Source organism: Salvelinus sp. IW2-2015, unplaced genomic scaffold (genome assembly GCF_002910315.2).
Source record: "Salvelinus sp. IW2-2015 unplaced genomic scaffold, ASM291031v2 Un_scaffold8386, whole genome shotgun sequence".
NCBI classification, from domain to species: Eukaryota; Metazoa; Chordata; class Actinopteri; order Salmoniformes; family Salmonidae; genus Salvelinus; species Salvelinus sp. IW2-2015.
Window position 1 is genome coordinate 1 of NW_019949646.1, and position 7,712 is coordinate 7,712.

The following is a 7,712-nucleotide window of genomic DNA, read 5'->3' on the forward strand; positions in this document are numbered from 1 at the left end:
AAAAAAGAGAGAGAGTTTGCTTATTTGCGCATAGAACTATACAATATGGATTGGTTTATTACCAAATCAGGCGCTAAGTAATACACCCTACCTTGTCACTCACAACACAACTGATTGGCTCAAACGCATTAGGAAGGAAAGGAATTCCACAAATTAACTTTTAACAAGGAACATCTGTTAATTGAAATGCATTCCAGGTGACTACCTCATGAATGAAGCTRGTTGAGAGAATGCCAAGCATGTGCAAAGCTGTCATCAAGGCAAAGGGTGGCTACTTTGAAGAATCTCAAAAAATATAATATATTTTGATTTGTGGTTACTACATGATTYCATATGTGTTATTTAATAGTTTTGATGTCTTCACTATTATTCTACAATGTAGAAAATAGTAAAATAAAGAAAAATCTTGGAATGAGTAGGTGACTGGTACTGTCTATATAATTATAAGTAACAGAATATCACTTCTCTCTGTCTTCACAGGCGCCCGTCGTGACAGTGACACACAAAGCATGCCCGATTTCCGCAGTAAGTAGAATAGATGAAGGCAATGGGGGAAAATATATAAATATTTCAACATACATGAAAACTGYTTAACCCCGTGGTACTTTTGCATATCATAGCGGAGTTGACAACACCAGCATAAGCACTATGATATGCAAAYGTAACACGGGGTTACACAATTTGAGAAGAAAAAAAAGTCACCCCTTCTTCTCCCTCTCTCCCCTGTAGATGATAGGTACAATGGYCATGATGAGGACTATGCAGAAGCAGAAGCTCAGCGATACAAAATGGTAAACMGTTTCTCCTCTCAATATCGTTCTCGAGAACCTGGATATCATATCCCAGACTCACTACTTCTCTTTATGTCTCCATCCTGTTGTTTTGTCAGATGCGAAAGAACAAGCGCCTGCTCTCTGTTCATCCCATGGACTTGGATGTGGATATAGAAGAGTATTTTCCACCCCACTCTCGCACTCACTCTCGTCGACAATCCTACCAGGTAGACGGACAAAACTCTCCTGGTTTCTACTAGCCAAAAGTRGTGCATTGTGGGAATAGGGGGTTATTTGAGATTGTGACGGTTATGTCACCTCTGTACAGCAGATCCAGGAGGAGCGAAGCGGTGGTCACCGGGGTGACACGGAGTACATGGACTCCATGCAGCAACAACAACAYCGCATGAACCGTAGGAAGAGCCTGGATAGGTACAACATGCGCCCTGGTAAGCAACAAGCACACACACTCCCACACACACTCCCACACACACTCCCACACACAGACATTCAATCAGAGCTGGTTAGTTTGCAATGTAATAGCATTACAATACTACAACAACAGTAATCACATGCCAAACTGACATTTTCTAATATAACCTGAGCTAAAGCGATGGTCCTCAGATGATGGGCAGTATGGGATGGTGCGTGCCCGCTCCCTGTCCAAGATCAGCTCCTCTATGAACCGCCAGCACTATGTGGACACGTCAGAAGAGGAGGAGGGAGGGCGCAACACCATGTACCAGACCCCCTATCGCCGACGCCCTTCCTACAGCCGAGTTGGCTCTCACGAGAACCTGCAGGTCCACAACACAGCACCGGTAGGGTGTGTGTTTCTTGTGTGTTTGTGAGAAAGAGAGAGTGAAATAGAGCTGAACAGAGATGAGACAGATGACGTCTCTCTACACTATTAAACTCCCTGACATGAGACAGATGTATTGTATTGGTCTCACGTCCCTCCTTTCCTGTCATTTTGAATTGGTCTCACCTCACTTGGTCTCATCTCACTCCTCTCCTGTGATTTTGAATTGGTCTCACCTCACTTGGTCTCCCATCACTCCTCTCCTGTCATTTGAATTGGTCTCACCTCACTTGGTCTCACCTCACTCCTCTCCCTGTCATTTTGAATTGGTCTCACCTCACTGGTCTCCACCTCACTCCTCTCCTGTCATTTTGATTGGTCTCACCTCACTTGGTCTCACCTCACTCCTCTCCGTCATTTGAATTGGTCTCACCTCACTCCTCTCCTGTCATTGTGATACAGGTCAATGCGCTAAACAAGCGCATGTCACCATAGAGAGCTCCTGAACCGGCTGGAGTCCAAGATGACTCTACCCCCCGACGATGAGAGAAAAAGGGTAACTACCACCCACAGCTTCCTAAGAGCTCCATCTATTAAGAATGCTCCTAACAGAGATTCTTACCTCCCAGACGCCCTAAGAGCTTCCTACTGCTCTCCATAGACCTCTACCGCTCTCCTAACATAGCTCCTAACAGAGATTCTTACCGCTCTCCAACAGAGCTCCTAACAGACCTTCCTACTGCTCTCCTAACATAGCTTCATACTGCTCTCCTAACAGACTCCTAGCAGAGCTTCCTACTGCTCTCCTAACAGAGCTTCCTACTGCTCTCCTAACAGAGCTTCCTACTGCTCTCCTAACAGAGCTTCCTACATCTCTCCTAACAGAGCTTCCTACATCTCTCCTAACAGAGCCTTACACTTTAACAGAGCTTCCTACAGCTCTCCTAACAGAGCTTTCTTTCTTGGAATAATCATATTAGAGAGAATCACAGGGGTTCATCAAAGGGTAACTTGTTACTAACTCTGGCCTTAACCTGTTTGTGCCACACCTTGAGTCGGGCTTTCATTCTTACATCTCCTCCTTGTTGATTTCCCATAGACATAAGCCATTCAACTCCTAAACATTCAAGTCTTAAACTGACAGGAATCTAGAATGGACCCCAACCCTGTTCTGTCCACCTGAAATAAAGTCAGGAAACGGCCCAGAACAGAGTTCACTGGAGATATCACTGTGAGGCTCCAGTTCCACTAGTAAGTCAATCCTGTTTCTATCCACAGGCGACGTCCCCGACCGCTGCACAGATAGAGGAGAGAAGCTGAGAGGAAGCTCAGCGAGCTGGCGGGGAACATCAGTGTTCCCTCCTCCGACGAGGAAGCAGGAGGGGGAAGAGACCCCTTTATTAAAGAGGGCCCTGTGATGAAGAGTAACCTCCCAGTCCTCCCCCTGGATGCCCCTCAGCTCGCTCCAGCGATGAGGGCCCACTGAGGCCACGCAGGTGGATTTTGGGGGTCCGTTACCCTGTTCAATCTCAGACACACACCCAACAGCTGCTAGCGGAGGCTGACTACGATCCAACCAATGATGTGTTACCCTCTGGATTGTCCGGAGCATATAATGGCAACTGAAGGCTTTGAAAGCACACCTGCGCATATTGGTACTCTCTCTTCAAGGAGAACACATCAGGAGAACTCTTCATAGAAACTACATAGAGAGAAAGATAGGAGACCTAATAAGGAGAACTACATAGGAGAACTCCTTCCCATAGAATTAATGGAATTCTATCAGACCAGTCTCAAAAATGTTTCAGGACAAAAGAACATGTATTTTATGTATTTCTTGTTGTAGTGGGGGACAGTATCATTAGTACAACAACACAACAAATATTTAACACGAATATAATTTGTATTTTTGTTCAGTGTCACACATAAAATATGTTTTTTGTTTTTTGTTGTATTTTTTACCTCCTTTTCTTCCATTGGTGGTTACTTGTCCACTATCGGCAAACTCCCTACGGATTGAAGAGGTGAAGGTCAGAGCCATGCGTCCTCTCCGAAACGACCCTGCCAAGCCGATCTGCTTCTTGACAACTGCCTCTTGCTTAAACCGAAGCAGCCGCACCATGGTGTCCGAGGACACACCGTACACTGGCGACACGGCGACGTCCGCAATGCGCGCCCGCCGCCAAAATAAGGACAGTAGAAGCAATGGACAATTGACACCGGTCGCGACCACCTCCTATCCCGAGACGCTGAACAATCAGGGTCTCCCCCCTCGGTCACGGCCGCTTGCGACACCAGCCCTGGGATTGATCCGCGGTCTGTAGTGAAGCCTCCAGCATGTGATGCAGTCCTTAGACAGCTGGCCCATCGGGAGGGCCACATAAGTAATTCTAAACGTTGCATGAGTGTCCCCTGAATAGACATATACTTGTCAAAAGCCAATGTAGACAATTAATACATAGCAGGGGGAGTACCAAAATGTGTACGGTGCTCAACAAAACACCCCTCCTTCAGTCCACTGGGGTTTACATCATTGGATCCAACCAAGGCTCTCGCACAGCAGAGTTATACATCTTAAAACAATCTTACACTCTTCTCAGCACTAAATCTCACACTTGTTTTTCCAACTCGACATTGCTGATGCTGCTTGACTGAGGAAAAAGTGGACTTACAATGAACTTGCGTGATATGTGGGTTTGCACCAATTGTCAGTCCTCTCTGGATACAGATCTCTTGCTAAATGACCGCAATGTCAATGTAAATGTCTTCACCATTAAGACCAGACCAAATCTGTGGTACTAGGGTGACCAATTTGGTAAGCAAGTCATCAGGCAGGGCTAACGATCAGAAAGTGGGTATTCTCAAAATCACTTGCTCACGTGTAGTAGGACGTAGGTCATTTCCCCAACCTGAACTGCTCCTGGTTCATATGTTCTGTTCCCCGTTTAGTCTCACCGATGGATTTTTTGCAATTCGAGATGCTTTCCTCTACAACCTGCATCGCTCGGCGCCCTCATGTACGACCCGAGAATATAAATCTGATCCTAGCACTAACTTTTTACGGCATTCTATAGGAACCCACTGGTTATTCTCACTCTCAGAGAGCTTCATGTCCGTTACGGCTCTGCCACGTTAATCATCCACTAGAGCGACAATGAACGAGTCTACGGATTTAGCTGCTCTACGTTTTTCACTGTTCTTTCCCTGCCTTAATGGTATCATCGCTCCAGGAATTATCTCGACACACAGCCATGACTATAGCCTGCCACTTTGTACACTGGCTGGAGTACTTTGCGATTACCAGCAGGTTTTTGGCCCTGACGGCACCCGTAAATAGGAAGAGCCAGCCTCTTCTCCCCGCTCTTGAGTACCACTATAGCACTACATGAGCGCAACTCTTGCAGCAATGGGGTAAGTCTTCTGGTACAAAAGTACCCATCAATTCCTAGCGACTAATACATGTCCTCTGACCGTTCCTCTGCCCCCCTCTTTCCCTAGCCTCTCGTCCACAAGAAGATTCATTTTAATACTATTGGTCCGAATCAAAATAATAAAGAAACTGATTGGGATAGTTCAAAGTGTAGGTTTGGAGGACTAAAGAGCTACGCCCCTTTGAGTGTCGCTGCCTTTCCGTGTATGCAGCAGTAAATACCAGCCCAGCCTGATCTGCTTGTGCTGAAAAATGCAGGACAACAAGTCACACCTGCTTCTGATTTCGTTTCTTAAAAGCAAAGCAAGTCCAGAATCCCTAGTCTTGCGAGGCCAGAAATTCGCTCCTTTACGTTTGTATTCAAGCAGTCTAGTCTGGAAACTGTTTAGCTTGCTAATGGGTGTTTTGGTTAGCAGCTCAAATCTGTAAGGGTGCATTTGTGGTGTTGTCCTGTGCCCTGTTCCAGGTGTACATGACCTCAGGGAAGTCTTTTGACCTGGAGAAGAAGCTGAGGCATCTGGAGCAGAGTGCCCCGAACCGCTTCGGAGGGGCCACAGACTCGGAGCTCTCTGGACCTGGAGGACGTGGTGGCCCTTGACTGCCATCGGGTCCAGAGCACTGAACGTGAGGTAGGTGACGAGGCTCTACTGCGGGTTCTACTGAGCACGGGCTTTCTTAACTAACAGGGATGTGCTGTACGGACTGAAAGCACACCCGCAACTGTAGCTTTCCAAGAAACATTGTAGCCTTACAGGGATGCATGAAGAAAGAACAATAACACACTGGAGCTCATCTTACGTTGACATATCTATTATTACAGATAACTTGGTTTTCTTCAGAGGGGTATAATTTGTACATTTGTCTTTTTCATATCCTTCTCTCTTAGGTGGTCTGATTTGCCAAGAACAAGCCTGGCTGCTCTAAGTGCCATCAGGGAAAGAAATAAAGGTGATTATGTTGTGCACTTCAACTAATTTCTCTAGACCCCTCTTGGGCTTGCCTTCGATGCTTCCTTGTTGTCCGCAGCCTGTTTGTCTAAAACAACTATTCTATCTGACAGATACTCGTTCGCAGAACGAGAAAATGTAACCCAAGCCCTTCCCCACATATAACAGGCCCAAACATATTGTGATGCCCGCTAAATATGTCGTCTTTCAGTTCCTGACAACATGATTCTTATAACCTTCTCCTCTTGTTCCCAACCATCAGAATCCCAGCAATCGCGCTCAGAGATCTGCAAAGCGAACAACTACAATCACATGTACACCAAGACTCGTACTGACGCATTAGCCAAGATGATCTCCACCCATCGGGATGTACAAACAATATGTACGTTTATGTTAACTCAAGAGGAAACTAATACCATTAAAACCACCAGTTTCCAATACTGAAGGGTCATGACTCCCCCACCTGAATGTGTATCTCCTGATGTGTCACTTCACTACACATTATCAACACATGTGCGCGAGATCTAACAGCTGAGGGTTAATGGTATATCCCACCACATGCACAGCAGTATGTGCGTAAAAGCAGCTACACCATAGCCTATGTTTCAAATGCAACCCTGGTTTACGTTGCCTGAGAACAGACGCATTCTGAAGGATTCTCTCAGTCTCAATGTAATCTGATGTCTAAACTCATGAGAGGAACTCCGATGTATTGGTTAAAGATGGGCAACTTGTGGGGAACAAAATATAAGAATCTGGGCTTAACCTGCTGCGCAAAACAGTACTAAGTTCTCCTGAAAGAGTATTACACAAAATGAATCGTGCCATAATACCGGGCAAAAGTGACTTTCTGTGTTAGAAGGAGTTTGATTAGTGAACCCTGGTAAAGTGTTTAGTTACTGTACACTATCATGACCTCGTCTAATAAGAACTTTTGGGTTCCATGGGATTCTGAAGAACCAAGCACCACGACTTAACTATCTTACATCAACCAACCGTGTTAAATTCAAATAACAGAGTGTCTGTTAACATAATGTCTTAGTAAATATCTTTCTGAAAAAGAACCAGTGAAATGATGCCTTGACACTGACCAGACAAATATTATATGAAATAACAAGTTATCTAGTCTGGATAATGATCTTGTTTCTCTCAATCATATAAAAAAAGATGTTTGAAACCAATTTCAAGAAACAATTATTAATATTGGCAGTAGGATTGAATATAATATATATATATATATACTGTATCAATTTGAAAAAGCTGCAAGTGCGTTATGCTGTCACGGGCCATTTCTGCATCTAATAAATTGTATCACATCAACTTGTGAGTGTTTGAGTGTTTCCTATTCTGAGAGGATCTTAACATACACTACAGGTAACGAAGGCCCGCTCCTGCCCAACCCATAATTTGGTATAGAGTGATGCAGGCAGATTGCTTGCCACCCGTAGTGACACAGCGTTTCGCACATTCATATTATTTAACAATTATTGCTTAGCCAATCAAATGGTAGAATTTTGAGATCCTGGTTAGCCATGGCAAATTCCTCGATCGTCGATGAGGAAAAAACATGTCTTCAACATACTGTGGCAAAGCATTGCCAAGCGATTTTCGATACTCGATTGATAGTTCAACCAGCACACCATTCCTTTAAAGATAGTCCAATTAGTTCTATTGAACTCGAGTGAAAACGAAGTGGCACTTGATCATAATGGTCACATGTTATCGTGCAATTCTAAAATATAAATATAGCACTTTTTAAG

At 44.8% G+C, this 7,712-nt stretch overlaps 1 pseudogene; it reads left to right on the top strand.

The window, feature by feature from the left end:
• Positions 1–480: 480 nt before the first annotated feature.
• LOC112079539 (melanophilin-like) lies at positions 481–5,900 on the top strand (annotated as a pseudogene).
• Positions 5,901–7,712: the final 1,812 nt, after the last annotated feature.